Source organism: Egretta garzetta, unplaced genomic scaffold, assembly GCF_000687185.1.
Source record: "Egretta garzetta isolate BGI_Z169 unplaced genomic scaffold, ASM68718v1 scaffold27, whole genome shotgun sequence".
NCBI classification, from domain to species: domain Eukaryota; kingdom Metazoa; phylum Chordata; class Aves; order Pelecaniformes; family Ardeidae; genus Egretta; species Egretta garzetta.
The window spans coordinates 847933-862676 of record NW_009260400.1 but is presented as its reverse complement, the minus strand read 5'-3'; positions in this window follow the sequence as shown (position 1 = coordinate 862676).

Sequence of the window (14744 nt, the reverse complement as noted above, 5' to 3'; positions counted from 1 at the left end):
CTCCCATGCCCACGGCACCGCGCTTGCGGCCGCCCTGCAGAGCGGTGAGCATAACCTGCCAGGAGCCCTTCTCCAGCTCCTCGCGGTTAAATCATTCCAAGCAACGCTTGCGATGCGAATCGTTACGTGCTTGATGCAGGGCATTACGTTTCACCACCATTTTGGATTGTGGTTTCCACCAGTGTAATTAACAGGTGGGGCTTTTTGTTTTTCGTGTTGCAGTGCAATCACAGATCTCGCCAGATGACCTGTGTTCTTGTCATAACTGCTCCACGATGTCCACCAATTATTTAGGAATTCCAGCGAGTTAAAATCCTGCCATTTTCCTGGCAGGTTTTGCCATTTAATGAGGTTGGGAATCGAGAAGAAAATTAATGTCAATGGGGAAAATAAAATAAATAGGACTTCGTTTAAAATGCTTTCCTACTGGCCCAGACGAGTCACAATATATTCAACTTTAATCCATAACATTGATTGATACCTGACATTCTCACTATAAAAAGATGTAGAGAGGAAAGAATGAAGTGTGGAGCGCAGCAAGCTAAAATGCACCAAACTAAAATGAAGAAAATCAAGGGCCGCTGCCTGATGGATAGAAAGGGCACCCGCCACCTCAGTAAACAAGGCATCTGCAGGGGGCGGGTTGGTTGGTAGCAGGTAGATGTGAACAGCGAGGCAGCTGATTTTGCCTCCAAAGCCCACTCCACCTCCCTGCCAAAAAGAAAATGGAGGCTTGGCAGGAACTCCCCTGGGGTTGTGGGAGGGAAATGCGGGGTGCGGGCTGCGCCGGGGCTGCCTCGCAGGGGCTGGGGGAAGGCAGTGGGCTGTCGTTCATGGTATTGGGCGTGGGTGACCGTGTGCTCACACTGTGCTGGTTTTACACCTGGGACGTCTCTTCGCTGGCTTCTGACCTGCTGTCCTGAGTTCTGAAGTTCCCCCATCCAGGGCCCTTCCATTAGGGGTAGAAACACAGATTCTAATAGCGCTTAGGGTATTTTAAGCACTGCTTCCCTGGCACTTTCCTTCCAGGCAAACATCATCTCCTCCTGGCACTGTTTTGCATCCCGCCTTCCTCCCAAAACATGTTCTTCCTATTTTCCCTCCACACCTCTGAAATGAAAGGGGAAAACATGGCGTGCGGTTAACGAGAGAAAGATGTGAGGCCGAAGCAGACAAAAGAAAGCAAAAGGGAACTCATAAATAATGTTGGTGTATTCAGGGACCAGTAATACTTACCGCACGTTTGTGAGCTAATAGGTACCGTATATCTGAATTTTGGGTAATTTATTTCTCGAAGCTCCGGGGACTGAGATGGCCAAGCAAGCCTACCGCATGTGTTCAGTGGGGAGTAAGTAGAGATGGGAGAGGTTACAGTGCAGTTCCTGCTCTTTCATACTCACGCAAATCTCTTGTGTAAAATCAATAGGATCAGGATTTCAATCAATACGTTTCATTTCAACAGTTCTAGCCAGAGGGCATTATGAAAAGTGCCGTGTAGGAAAAGCGCAAGCAAGAAATCCAGAGGCAGTGTCCTCATGAGGTGGCTGTGTTTGCTTCCCATCTTCTCCAGCCACTTGCCAGCCTCGGAGTCAGACTGGGATGCTCCCCAAGGGTTTTACTAAGAGAATTCATCTTTTGTATCAGCCTCTGGCTACTCATTATCTGACAAATTTGTAGCCTGTGCCTCCTGCCATGGAGAAAATGATTCCTCTTCTGCTTGGCCAGCGCGGAGCCTGCACACAGCCCTTTGCCCCGTCTACATCCCCAGCACCACGCAAAGATCTGCTCATTTCTTTCTTAAGGGAAAATCAGAAATGGGCAAGTCTTCTTGCTCTCGCCACTCTCAGAAAGATTCAGGGGAGCAGCTGTGAAATTGAGCCATTTTTGAGCCATTTTTACGCTGCTGCTAATTGAGCGGAGCTGATGGAAATATTCCCTTTGAAATTAGAGGGAAATTTCAGTTTTTGAAAAATCTGCTTATTCATGGCAGACGAATTTCAAGAACCTGAAAAGAAAAAAAGCCTGCCTCCCCCAGCAAGCAATCAAACTACATACCAGCCTATTTGGCTTTTGAGATAAATGTGTTGGGGTTTGTTGCTGAAGATGATGTTTCCATTTTTCAGGAGCTGACAGAAGTCCTCCTTTAATAAAAAGTGGTTGCTGGCAGTAACAACTTCAGATGAAAACAGGCGCTCTTTTTTTTTTTCCCTTAAATATGACAGAACCTCCCCATAAAAGGTGGGGAGAGAACCTTCTTTTTCTGGCCATCCCTGCAATTAAACCATTTCCCTCGAGGCGCATAAGGAACACGCTTGTTTCTGCTTGGACTGTTATCTTCACAAACCTAAGAGTCCGCCGTGTATTTTAAACCAAAGTCCTTACTCTCCTGTACCTCTGTGCCTCGGCACCAAGAGGCTTCTTTCTGCAATCAGTTTTCAGCCCTTCTGCTAGGAAAATTAACCAGGTAGATAGTCATGCCTTTAAGAAGTGCAGGATGGTAACGGAACCGACAGATGCCTTTGAAACAGCCTGCGCCGAAGCAATGTTGCGGGGTAGGTGATGACTCGGTGATCTCGGGTGTGTTGCCTTCCTGCGGGCGACGGTTATCGACGATGATTCTCCTGGCTGCGTCCAGAGCAGGGAGAGATTTGCACTCCAGCACAACCTCACCCTCGCTGGCTCTGCCTACCCAGGCCAGCGGCTTGTAGAGTGCTCTGGCTTTCTTCCAGCCCAGATGCCGCCTTTTCTTCCACGTAGAAACGTGGTGGGATGAGGTGGGAGCCAGGGTGCACAGCTGGACAAGGGGCTTAGGAAGCCCGTCTGGGGTCTCACAGTCCAGCTGTGGCCTTGGGGAGCAGTTGCAAACCCCTGCCACCGATGCCAGCATGTGTTCTTGATGCCACCCGTGCACGCCTCCCAGCTTGCCCAGAGGTCGTAAAACGGCAGTGGGATGGGGGGAAATTATCCAGTGGGCCTCAGGAAAGATGACTCTTTGACTTAAAGTCCCACAGCCACCACAATGCTCCTGCTGCCACAACTGAAACTGTGATAGTATCGGAGGGAGCAAGCACAGCGTATCCCGTCCCCGGCATCACCAGCAGAGATAAGTCATCATCCCACTCAACTCAGCACTTGTCAGGCCCCACCTGGAATCCTGTGTAAAGTTCTGGTCCCCACTGTACAAAAAAAGCTGTGGACAGGCTGGAGGGGATCCAGAGCAGGGCCACCAAGGTGATCCAAGGCCTGGGAAGCCTCTCTTAGCCATGTGAGGACGGGCTGAGAGAGCTGGGTTTGTGCAGCCTTGAGCAAAGGAGGCTCCGAGGGTATCTCATCACCACGTACCAGTACCTAAGGGGTGGCTACAAGGAAGATGGAGACTCCCTTTTCACAAGGAGTCCCATGGAGAGGACAAGAGGGAATGGACACAAGTTGGTCTTGGGGAGATTCCCACTGGACATGAGAGGGAAATTTTTCCCCATGAGAACAGTGACCCATTGGAATAATCTCACCAGGGCAGGGGTTGACTCTGCCACCTTGGACACTTTTAAGGCTCAGCTGGAAAGGGTGCTGGGCCATCTTGTCTAGACTGTGCTCTTGCCTAGAAAGGTTGGATCAGATGATCCTTGCGGTCCCTTCCAACTTGTGTTTCTGTGATTCTATGAATTAGTTGGTATTGCTGGTTCAGCATATCCTCAGTGAACTGGTGGGTGGTGTGAGGAGGGAGTGGGGCAAATCCAGGATGAGATGAAGGTAGGAGGCAAGCTGCAGTGCTTTGCAGCTTGTCTTTCCCGTCCTACTTCAGGCTTCTTCTGTCCAATCTATAATCTCATATTCCTTCAGTACAGTTTTAATGCAGATGCTAATGGAATGGCCACCGATCCCATGGAGAGGCAGCAACGCATTCTAGCAGATCTCACCATTAGGAAGTTTTCCCCGGATATTCAGCCTAATTTTTCATTCTTTAAATTGATGTCAATTACCCTCCAGCTAAACCTAGTTATGCAGTGGAAGACAGGTTTAAAATACTGAATGATCTCACTAAATTGGAGAAATGGGCAGAAATCAATACAATGAGAGGCAATAAGAACGCCCAGAAAGGTTAAGTGGTTGATGGAGGAAGGATTAATGAAATGCACAGATACTAGGTCAAATTGCAAATATCCCTACTTCACTCTTACTCACTCTGTACCCCACAAATACGTTCTACTCCAGCAAATCCACTGAGGAAGCCCCTTGGAATTTGACCAGCACCTTGGAGAAGTAGAGACCAGTATTAAGGGAAGAGAAGGGGTGGGGTTAGCATATGGAAAATCGGCATCAAAACAAGAACGAGATATCAGTATTTAAAAAAAGAAAAGCAACCGAAAAACAACCTGCGGAAAAGAATAATGTCTGACTTCAGCAGCTGAATGAAAGCACTGCTCAGTGCTGTGGCTCACACTGGCGGTTTCCCCAGGATCCACATCAGTTTCTGCATGATAAAGTTTTTTTAATATAACATTAAAGGTTTCTACTACTTATCATGAAAAGAAATTTCTTGTGTGGCTTGAAATAGGACATGACCTAAGTCTGCAGAGTGCCCCAAGATAGGGCTTCTGAAAGTGAGAGCTTGTCAATAACCCTTAATGAGGTGTGAACTCCTCTCCCTTTTCTGCAGTGACTTTCAGTTCCCAGCTCTAAGGAGACTTTTCAGTGTCAATGTTTTCCATTCTCCGGTGGTTCAGGGATGCAGGGCAGATAAAGAGAAAGGCTTGCTGGCCTAAGGAAAAAAATCAGAAGCTAAACAATTAACTATTTTGCTGCTGATCATTGAGAGGAAATCGGCACAGATTCCCTTGGGGGTATTTCATTGTTGGGGAGATGTTTACGTAAAGACGCACGATTTTCTGTCCCTTCATCCGATCCAAATTCTGCTTGTGCGGTGGTGCGGATCTCCATACTTTGGTGGTGGTGTGAGAACCTGAGTGGGACCAAACTGGAAGTGGGGAAGAAGCTTACTTCTATCCACTTGATCCAGCAGGTGCTCTAGTAACCTCCAAAAGGCATGGAACTGAAGCTGTACAGCGTTGTCCTTCAGGCAAGGGTGAGATAGTGCCAAAAATGAGGCAGGGTAATGGACCTTGGCTTGGGGCTTAAGGAGGACAAGGACCCTGTCAGCCCTTTCCCACTCCTCTTTCTGCAGTATCAAGGGTGATGATTTAGTAGGAATGAAACAACTCCTGCCATGATCCAGGAACGGTAGTTAGAGGCAGAGTCTTGGTTCCTCTGTGTGGGAAAATCAGTCATTGCTTGGTCAGGCAGAGTCTTGGTTCCTCTGTGTGGGAAAATCAGTCATTGCTTGGTCTCGGTGCACCCGAGTTTAACCTTCCACATCAGGCATTCAAGCTCAAACACGCAACTGCTTGCATACAAGCATCGCTTCATTCAGCGCCTGTCGCTCCGATGCAAGATATTGATAGACAATTTAAGCAGCTCCATTTCCAGTGCTTCAGGAACATTCCTGGTTTTATAGAAACGTTCTCCAGAAACCTTGCAGCTTTCCTTCACACAAGTAGCCCTGAGGAGTGATCTTACTGGGGAATGCTGATTCAGTCCCAGACAATATGAGTGTACGCTTGCTTTGCAGCTCCCAGAAGCTAGCTCCAAGTGCAAATATAATATTAGTTACATACAACTCCTGCTGGCCGCGTTTTTCTCCGTAAAAACCTTTTGGTGTTTGGGGTGTGTGTGTTTGTACAGAATTATCACATTGTTCTTCTATTAGAAATATGTGTTAAAAATATTTAAAATAACCGTCAGCTTTACCAAGTGTTATTTCAGTGTCATGCAGTGCCTCCTGACTGTAAGTACTGATGTGATTCACGAGGGTGAGCTTTAGCTGGCAGGGGCTATCATCAGTGTAGGAAAAGAGATGCTCCTCCAGTGGGGGGTGAATACTGGGAATCATGTCTCACCTTTGATTCTGAAGAAAGCTTCTGGAAACCGTCTGTCCCTGGCTGAAGTTCACCTTGGTGAGCACCCCCCCCAACACTCTAAGCCAAGGACTCGCTTTCACGGGGAGGGAATGGGGGAAAACAAATTCTGCACAGGCGGAACAGGCGGTGTTATTCGGAGAAGGTCGTACTGGGGGAAATGACATCTCCGACAAGGATGAAACAGGACCTGAAGCAAACTCTGTGTTTGGAGTATCAGTGCACTCAGTTAATGTCAAAATATTGGCTGGATGTTAAACCCAATCCAGGTTCAAAAAGCAGGAGGAAAAGAAGTCATGAAGAGAAGATCCAGTGAAGGTTATCAAATACACAAAATTGCTGCCTCCAGCTGAGGATGTCCCCAGGTGACAGGCTGTTAGGAGCTGCGGGTGCGAGGGGACGGGGCTGCTGTATGCCTGCCTTACTCATACCCCTCCTACCGCAGCTGCCGTTGGCCTCGGCGAGAGTCGAGGGGACTGGGCTGGGCAGCCCACCAGTCTGGCCTGGGGTAGCCATCCTTGCCTACCGAGCGCGACCACGGCCAGGAACACCACACTTACCCAGAGGAGCACAGTTCCACAGCGGACGGCTGTTGGCGCTTTCTCATGGCTTCCCCAGGCAGCAGCAAAACTCCCCTGGATGTCAGTGGTGTCAGAAGCTTAGCATCTGGCCAGCTCCGGAGAGTTCTGCATTAATGACTAAGATGTTGCAAAATGCATCGTCACAGCACGTGGAATCCAGACTTCTGTAAGTAGTCCAGCTTGTCTGAGATGTATTTGATTGCTGCCTGGACCAGAAGATCCCAGGTTTGGCTGAAGATGCTTGTTCTGGGGCTGAAGAAGTAGTTTTCAAATGGACTGCATGAATTCCCTCATCTCCCAACAGAACCATTTCCAGGAGCTTTGGATGCTGGGCTGGATCTCTGGCAACCTGCATCCATAGTTCACATGAGTATTAACCCAGCTGCCCCTTGCTTTCTCTCTCCTTGAATTCTTCATGGAATGTCATGTTCTTTTGTTCACCCCCTACATCACCGTGGATGATTACACTGAACACGAGACGTAAATAGTCCTAGAGTTTGGTGTTCATATTTGGGATGAACAGCATTGTGTAAATGTAAGATATTAATAGGTTCCTGATTTTTGAATAGACTACCTTTGGAAAAAGGTAGATGATCCCTTAGCATGTACACAAGAATGATATTTCTTTCTGCCCTCTCTCCTTTGCTTTGCTTGATATGAAGAATAAAATAAGAGGGGTTTTTTAAGTACTGAAGATAAATGTGGTAGGATTTAACCTCTGTGTGCAAAGCTGGAAGCTGTTTGGGTGGTGGTACTGAGAGAAAATGCAAGCTGGAGGTAAGTCCGCTGCCTTCAACAGGCTGATGCCAAGGTAGAAATAAAATGTCTTTTGTCTAAGGCCGAGCCTAAGGGTCTTAGCAACCATTTGTTCTTCTCGATAATAATCCATGATTGTGGAGGGTATGGAGGTTAATGTGACAACCAGAGATCTCCTCTGTCCCAGGGCAGCCCTGACCTGCATGCTCAGCACGGGAGCCCTGTATGTCTCGGAAGCCAGGTTGTGATTGCACCTTTGCTCCTAGCAAGAGGTGAATGGTTCGGGGAGATCTACAGCTGCTCAGCTCCAGAAATGTTGTCAGGCAAATAAAGCGTGCCTTGCCCTCACATCAGCCATGCCCACCTTAGCATGTGATTGCAAAATAAGCAAACCAAAGCCCAACAAAGCAACTGAGGATATATCCTGAGCATTTTTGATATAAAGAAATAGCCAGGGCATGTAATTCCTCTGTCCATCGTAGCAAATGGGTCATACAACTGGCTGGCTCAGGAATAAATAGTTTTAATCTCTTACTGAAGCCTACAGCAAATTGTTCCCAGTGAATCCTAGCTAAGTGAACAGATATAATGGATGTATTTGAGGAAAGAAAGATCTGCTTGCAAACGCGGCTAGGCTGCTGGGTAAATGGGCTGCTCTGCTCGCCCTCTGGCCCAGGCCAAGGCAGGGTGCGAAGGCAGGACCCTTCGTCTGCCCAGCCAAGCCAGCCCACCCTGGCAACGACCCTGCAGGCGATCAGGGCTCAGCTGTGCCGGCAGTGCACCCCTTGGCTGCACCATGCTGGGACAGCCCTGGAGGCCATCCTGCCCCGGGGCACTCGGTCCCTTTCTCCAGCAAGCGACTGGCCATCGTTGGTTGCTGGGCGATGCCCACGCTGAACGGCAGTGCAAACACATGCTCGGGTCGCTGGGCTGGGCCGGGCCGGCGCTGGCAGAGCGTAAATCTCTGCCTGTTTTTCTGTTTCCTTGCAAGAACTTCAGCCCCATGCCTTATTCTCAGACCCTGGCCTCTGCTGAGCCGCAGTGAAACTGCAGTGTGTTTTCCTATGGAATAAAAGGCAAGGAGGAAATGTAGCTGGGTGTTACTGCCAGGAGGGTGACAAAGAGAACCCCCAGTCCTGGGCGCCACCTAAAAATATTCTTTACCATTTCTTTTTCAGTGCTACGGAGAAATACACACCAAGTCCTCAAAGGAGCACTTGCTCAAGGTGCAGTGATAGGAACCCATTTCAGGAAACAGCAGAACAGGGCACTGAATCCTTGAATATATTCAGAGTTATCAAGTGGTATCTAAGTCTCTTGGGTTACAGCCCTAGCATGTAAGGCCCTGCTGGCTCCCTCCTAAAATCTATCAGGTCTGGCTCAATTAGACGCGTAGGAAGAAGGATGGAGCATCTCCGAATAACTTTTGTGATTGTACTTGGGGGGTGGAAGGCTAAAAAAATTCATTACTTTACAGAGATAACAGGAAAAGCCTTGTCTGAAGGACATCTTAACCTGTGCAAGCCTCAGATGTCTGAGATCCTCCTCCAGACCATGTTTTACTTTTCCTCTTTTCTTCCTGCTATGTTTTGTCCCCAGGTTTTCTCTCCATCTCTCCTGTCTCCTTTTCCTCATTTCATTCCACACTGTTATTCCCAGCTTTGGTTTCTGGCTGGAATTCCTCCTCCTCTTTAGAGAGCTTTGGCGATAGCTGGGGAGGTGTCTGCGACCCACAGATAAACAATCTCCGCTGCCTGTAACTAATTTCAGCTCTCGCTGTGCAGTGGCACGGGGCGCTGTCGCTGCCTGTTCAACAGAAACCCTCCTCTGGGAGCGTCTCCTTGCTATCTAGGAAGCTTTTATCTTCTGAATACCTTTAAACCCACACTTGAGGCTGAGTTTTGAGACAAAACTCAGTGTATGTCGTCGGCGATGCCGAGACAAGGTGACGTGAGCATGGGTGCTGGTGCCCTGCTCTGGCTCCGCTCGCTTTCTGCGCTGCCAGGAAGCCATCTGAAGGTGGTTTTATTTGCACAATGCTGGGTGCTGCGGGAATCACTTTCGCGTGACTTCAGGTCAGCTCAGAGCAGGGCAAACCCTGGCAGAGGGACGCGCCCCCCCACCCCACGGTCAAGTGGGAAATCCCAGTGGAAATGTCATTTATTTGAGGTGGCATCGTCACACCTCTTAGTGACCTCCTGGGGACCCTCCCTGCCAGGGTGACAGCCTGGAAAGTGCCTTTCTCCTCAGGTGATGCTGGGGCGGAGGACAGGTCTGGGGACCAGCGAGGTGCCCCCTTTGGGTTTCCCGAGCGGCCTGTCCTCTGGGCCAGCTTTGTGCAACGAGATGAAGAACTGCAGGCAATGAGATGAAGAACAGCACACTGGCTGCGCTCCTGTGGCTGTGGCATTTTGGGAAGGCATAGCGGGATCTGCCGTGCGAGCCCCAGGTTTCCTTGCCAGGAGGTTTGCCCTGGTGCCGTCCCTGCGCTGGTGGCCCCAGGTGGGCACGGTGTAAGAGCGGAGTGGCTGTTTCCTACTGGCAAAGAGCAACTGAGACAGGTCCCGCCTTTGCAGTGCCTTTGCTGACACGAACAGTTTTGGTTTTCCCCTGTAGCAGGACAATTTTACCTTGGTTAGCTTGGCTTTGTTGAGAGAAGGAAGCTGAAGGGGTAGGAGTTATCTGAAACTCCCACTCAGCCGCCTGGTACATTGCTTCTCTTGCAGAATATTTAGCTTTCAGGCCATGGAGACTGCATCAAGCTTCATCAGCCGATGTTGAACATTTTTGAAGTTTCAATTGCTTCCTTGCCTGCGATGGAGCTATCATTTTTTATTGCTTTGGTTGCTTAGGCAGGGAAAGGGAAAGATGAACAAATCAGTACAGCCCTCTTGAATTAGGGCTGATTTTCATGAATTCTTCTTGTTGATTTTGAAAGGCAATTGTTTCTAAAACATTTAATTGATTGGGGTTCGGGTTTTTTTTCCCTTCTTCTCACTTTTCAGCAGCATTTGTCCTCAGCCATTTGCTGCTGCTGGGAGAGGGAAAAAAAAAATAAAAAGAAAAGAAGCTCTGTGTGAGATCAAGATTTCAACGCATTACACACCAAAACATTTGTTGCTATTTACTTTTAAAAGTGCCCTTCTGAGGCAGCACGGCTAGAGCTGCCATCTGTTCGGGATTACGCTTTGGAACTCCTGGTTTCTCTGCAAACCTCCTGCCCGGTGCTGCTCCCTCTGCCAGGGGAAGAGGCGGTGGGGAAGGGGCTGGCTGCTGGGGGACAGCATCTCTGTGGCTGGATCTGCGATCTTGGCCAGGCTGTTGGGGGACCGCTGAGATGCAAAAAGATGCCTGGTAGTGCAGGTGGCTCCAAAGCACGTTTTCTAAGGTTCGCTGCGATGTTACGCGTTCGTGAGGGTATGAGATGGGAAGCGTTGTTATTCGTCTCCACTATTTAGGCAGGCATCGGGGTGGTGCGGCAGGCATGGGCTGGGGCCCCTGCGAAAGCCTCTGCCCAGCTCGCCTGGAGCTGCGAGGAGTGATGGCAAGGCAGAGCTTTTCAAGGTGCGGGTGGAGAACAGCAGCCCCCAATGCAGCAGGAGCATAACCGTGTCCTGGAGGCCACTGCTCAGGGAGGTGCGAGCATCCTCCAGGGCTGGAAATCCCTCGGGCAGCAAGCGTGGGCATCGCTTGGTGAATCAACTGAGGTCTTCAGGAGCCAGCGCAGGCTGTGTTTAGCTTTGTGCTTTGGGAACAAACTGCTTTTCAGTGCAAGAAGTGCAAGGTTTCATTTTGGGATGGTCTTTTTCTCTCTTTTCCAAAGCATCTTTGTGCAGAAGGGCTGAGCAAAGCCTCTGGGCTCTCATTTGGCAAGAAAGAGGATTGGTTCCTCTTGCCGGACATACAGACCCTGCTCTAAACACACGATTTTCACTGTCTCCAAGAGGCAGCAGCAGTCCCTGCGGACGCTGGGGAGCTGGAGAGTCTCAGTGAGCGGCCCCAAGCCTTCTGGAGGTGCTGGCTCAGCACACAGCCTTTTCAGCTCTGCTTGGATCTGCCTTACAGCCCCTGATGGCAACAGATGCTAATTATTAACATGGCAATCATCGCCTTTGCGGCTGCAACTCTCCCAGTCTCTCTGGTACCCTTGGCCCACCCCAGCTCCAACATCTCTGATATGACAAATGGTTAAGCCACGCAGCAGCTCTGCAAGCCTGGAGGTGGATCTTTATTTACCAGCTTTACAAATCAACAAACTGAAGTGCCGGGAAAGCAGAGGCTGGAACTAGGCCTGCCAGCAGCTCCAGCAGCAGGGTGTTGCTTGGGCACGCGTGGGGGAACCTGAGCGTGGGTTTCTGCTTGGTTCAAAGGGTTCTGGTCCTTCCAAAGCCATCGTCTGGGGTCAGATTTATGAAATTGCTCAGAGATGTGAAAAACCAAGGGGTGTTTTTTTACAAGTATTCAGCAAACAAGATCTCTCCTCATGCCGGTGCAGTGCAGATGTAGGGAACTTGTTTCTCTGGGCGTGATTTGGGGTGCTTTTTTACATTTTTGGTGACCCAGGAGAGCTCTGAATTATGGCAAATGCAGTAGCGTGGTTCCTCTGGGTCCCCACTATGTGCTCTGAGTCCCCAGTACGCCTCTGCTACGGAGGCTAAATGGATTTGCTTTTCTAGATAGTCTCTTACCCACATCTGTATGCACAGCCAGAAATAATGAACCTTTTAGAGACGGACAGAATCGAAGCTCCTGATTGCTTGAGCAGTTTTGAAGAATTGGCCTGATGCTTCTCAGCTCCTTCAGTAAATCAGAGGAACATTCCTTTACATGCTTCTCATCTATTCACGTATGCTTCCGCCGCACAGAAGTGATTTGCACGGTTAGCAAAGAGGCACGCCGAGGCCCGTTGATGGCATCGTCGCCGTTTATAGCAGTGCTGCCATTTGAGGGACCTGTTCCTGTGGTGGATAACCCAGGCTGTGCCATCGTCACCCCCCACCCCCAGCAGAGCAGCGGGCTCAGGCATGCTCAGCCCTAGGACCCGGCCTTTAGCAGCAAGCCCAGGCTTGGTTTAAAATGCTGGGACAGGGAGAAATCGATGTGATTCCCTGGTTGGATTCTCAGCTTTCAGTGGCAAGGAGCTGCTCTGCGTCTGGTGCACACTGTGTGGCTGCCCCGAGATGGGCTCATCCAGCTCTTCCGCTTCATCCACACACGGGATTTTTATCGGTTTATCACCGATCACTTTATATAAGCCTGGTGGAAACATATGCAAGGTTGGGCAAGTCGAAGTTTTGCGCCCATTGAACCATGTTGCCTCAGGATAGGGTTTCTGTTAACCCGGTTTGTGAGAAGCTGGGGATGCAGAGGAAGAACTTTGCTCTTTTAGTGGCTGGTGCTGCAAGATGCAATCATTTAGCACAGCTATTCCAGAACGAAAACGCATGTTAGGCCCTTCTCTACTCCTCTAGGAAGATGTTTTTCCCCTCTGGGTCTGTGTGTCGATAAGATCTGGACTGAAAGCGTGCCAGTGCTCTTCCAGATAATATCACCAAATGCAGAGGAAAGAAGTGATGAGCTTCCCACATGGGTACCCGGGGGCTTGCAGGGCTCCTGGTGACTGCAGGGATGCTGGATGTGGGTGCAGTGGGAATCAAGAGCCACCTTGACAGCGCTGGTCTGGGAAGGCACCAGCCAGTTTTTTCTCAGAGTAATCACATCAGGCAACAGACCCAGAAGCAAACTGTGTCACGGAGAATGCAAGTGATTGGCAGCATCCCAGGCCTTTCCACTCAGGCTGGATTTCCCGTCTCCTCTCCCTCCTTCCTCAAGCCCGTGTTGCTGCTGCTCTTTTTTTACAAATTCAAAGTGTGTCAGATTCTGGCTCCTGTCAGGTCTTGGTGTTGTCAAACCTGGTGTCCCGGTGCTGTGCCACAGCCCAGGAGAGTCTCAGGGAATCTGTTTTCCTATGGTTATGAAATCAAGGCTTGGGCTGTAGTAGAGAATTAATCTTTTCAAATTCCCCTTTAGCCTGTGCAGTTCTGACCATCTCCATATTAATATTTTAAGTGGGTTTTATAAGCTTGCTTGAAAAGGCGGGGCTGAAGGAGGTGGGATAGCTCATCTTCTCCTTGCTGAAAGATGGCACTGTTTAACCCTTCGGGTCTGGTACATGTGGCTGGAGGGAGCAGGGTTTGTTTGCTAAAGGCTGAAGTTGAATTTGAGAGGTCCATGGGAGACAAGACATGAGCCTGACCTTTCCCAGGTTCGCGCTGGGGCACTGGGTCGGCACACCAAGGCTGACCAGCATCAGGGTTTGCAGCCTGGACCGTTTTCCATCGAAGGCTGGGCTGGCAGACCCTACCCAGGGGTCTTCACAGAGCTGCACGCATCAGCCAGTCCTCGCTCCAGCAGCAGCACGGCCAGATTTCCAGATTTCACCCTGCCTTAAAGCTATGGCTGCTAGCTTGAGCTCAGGATTCAACAAATCTTTGGGCAGAGATCAAAAGGCTTCATCAGAGAATGGTGGTGCCCTTACTTACTCTCGGCCTCTAATCAAAACGACAAGCCATCAGCAAGTCTCTCTGACGGGATGCGTAGGGTGGTGAATCCTTTCCTATTTCTTGCTGCCGATGATTAGGAGGTGGTTTTGATTTCTTGGATGTGCGGCTGGGCTCCTCAGTTGTCAGGCTGTGTTTAATTATTTAATTAGCCATGCAAATTTTGCTGGGGTTTTTGTACATCTCAGTTGTTACTCTAGCGATTAAAAGGCTGCTTTGATGAGCTCCTCTTGCAGCACGGCAGAGCCTGCTCAGCAAGGGTTGGATGGGGTGGGTGCTTGAATCGAGGAGGGGGCTTTGCTTTCTGCCTCACTGCGGGACCATCAAAGGTGCGGGAGAGGAGGGGGTCCCATCCCGGCGGTGGAGGACCCCACAGGAGTTTGAACACTGGTGATTTACCAGCACTTGCGACGCTGAAGGTAAGCAATTGGTTTCTGTTGGAGTTAAAAGTTGGCCCGGGGCACTGAATGAACTCATTACTTGCAACATCATTGGTGCCAGTGGGAGTCCCAGGGAGGCCATCACAGGACGCATCATCAAGCGTCCAACTAGGCAGAAACCTCCCAGTTTCCCCACTCAGATGGGCTCACTGGGAATCAGCGGGGAGGAGATTTTTTCGTGGGCAACAATGAGCTTCTCTGAAAGAGAAAGATTTGGGACCATTTTCCATGGTGCCTTCAGACCAAATTGTGCACTTCTCCTAGCGTAAATTGGGCAAAAACTGGCCAAGGTAACTGGAAGAGCAGCAGTCCTCAGGCTTATACGATGGCGGCAAATACTTTCTTGGGAGGATGCGTATGGATATAGGGAAGATATAAGGAAGAAATTATTTACAATGAGGGTGGTGAAACACTGGAACAGGTTGCCCAGAGAGG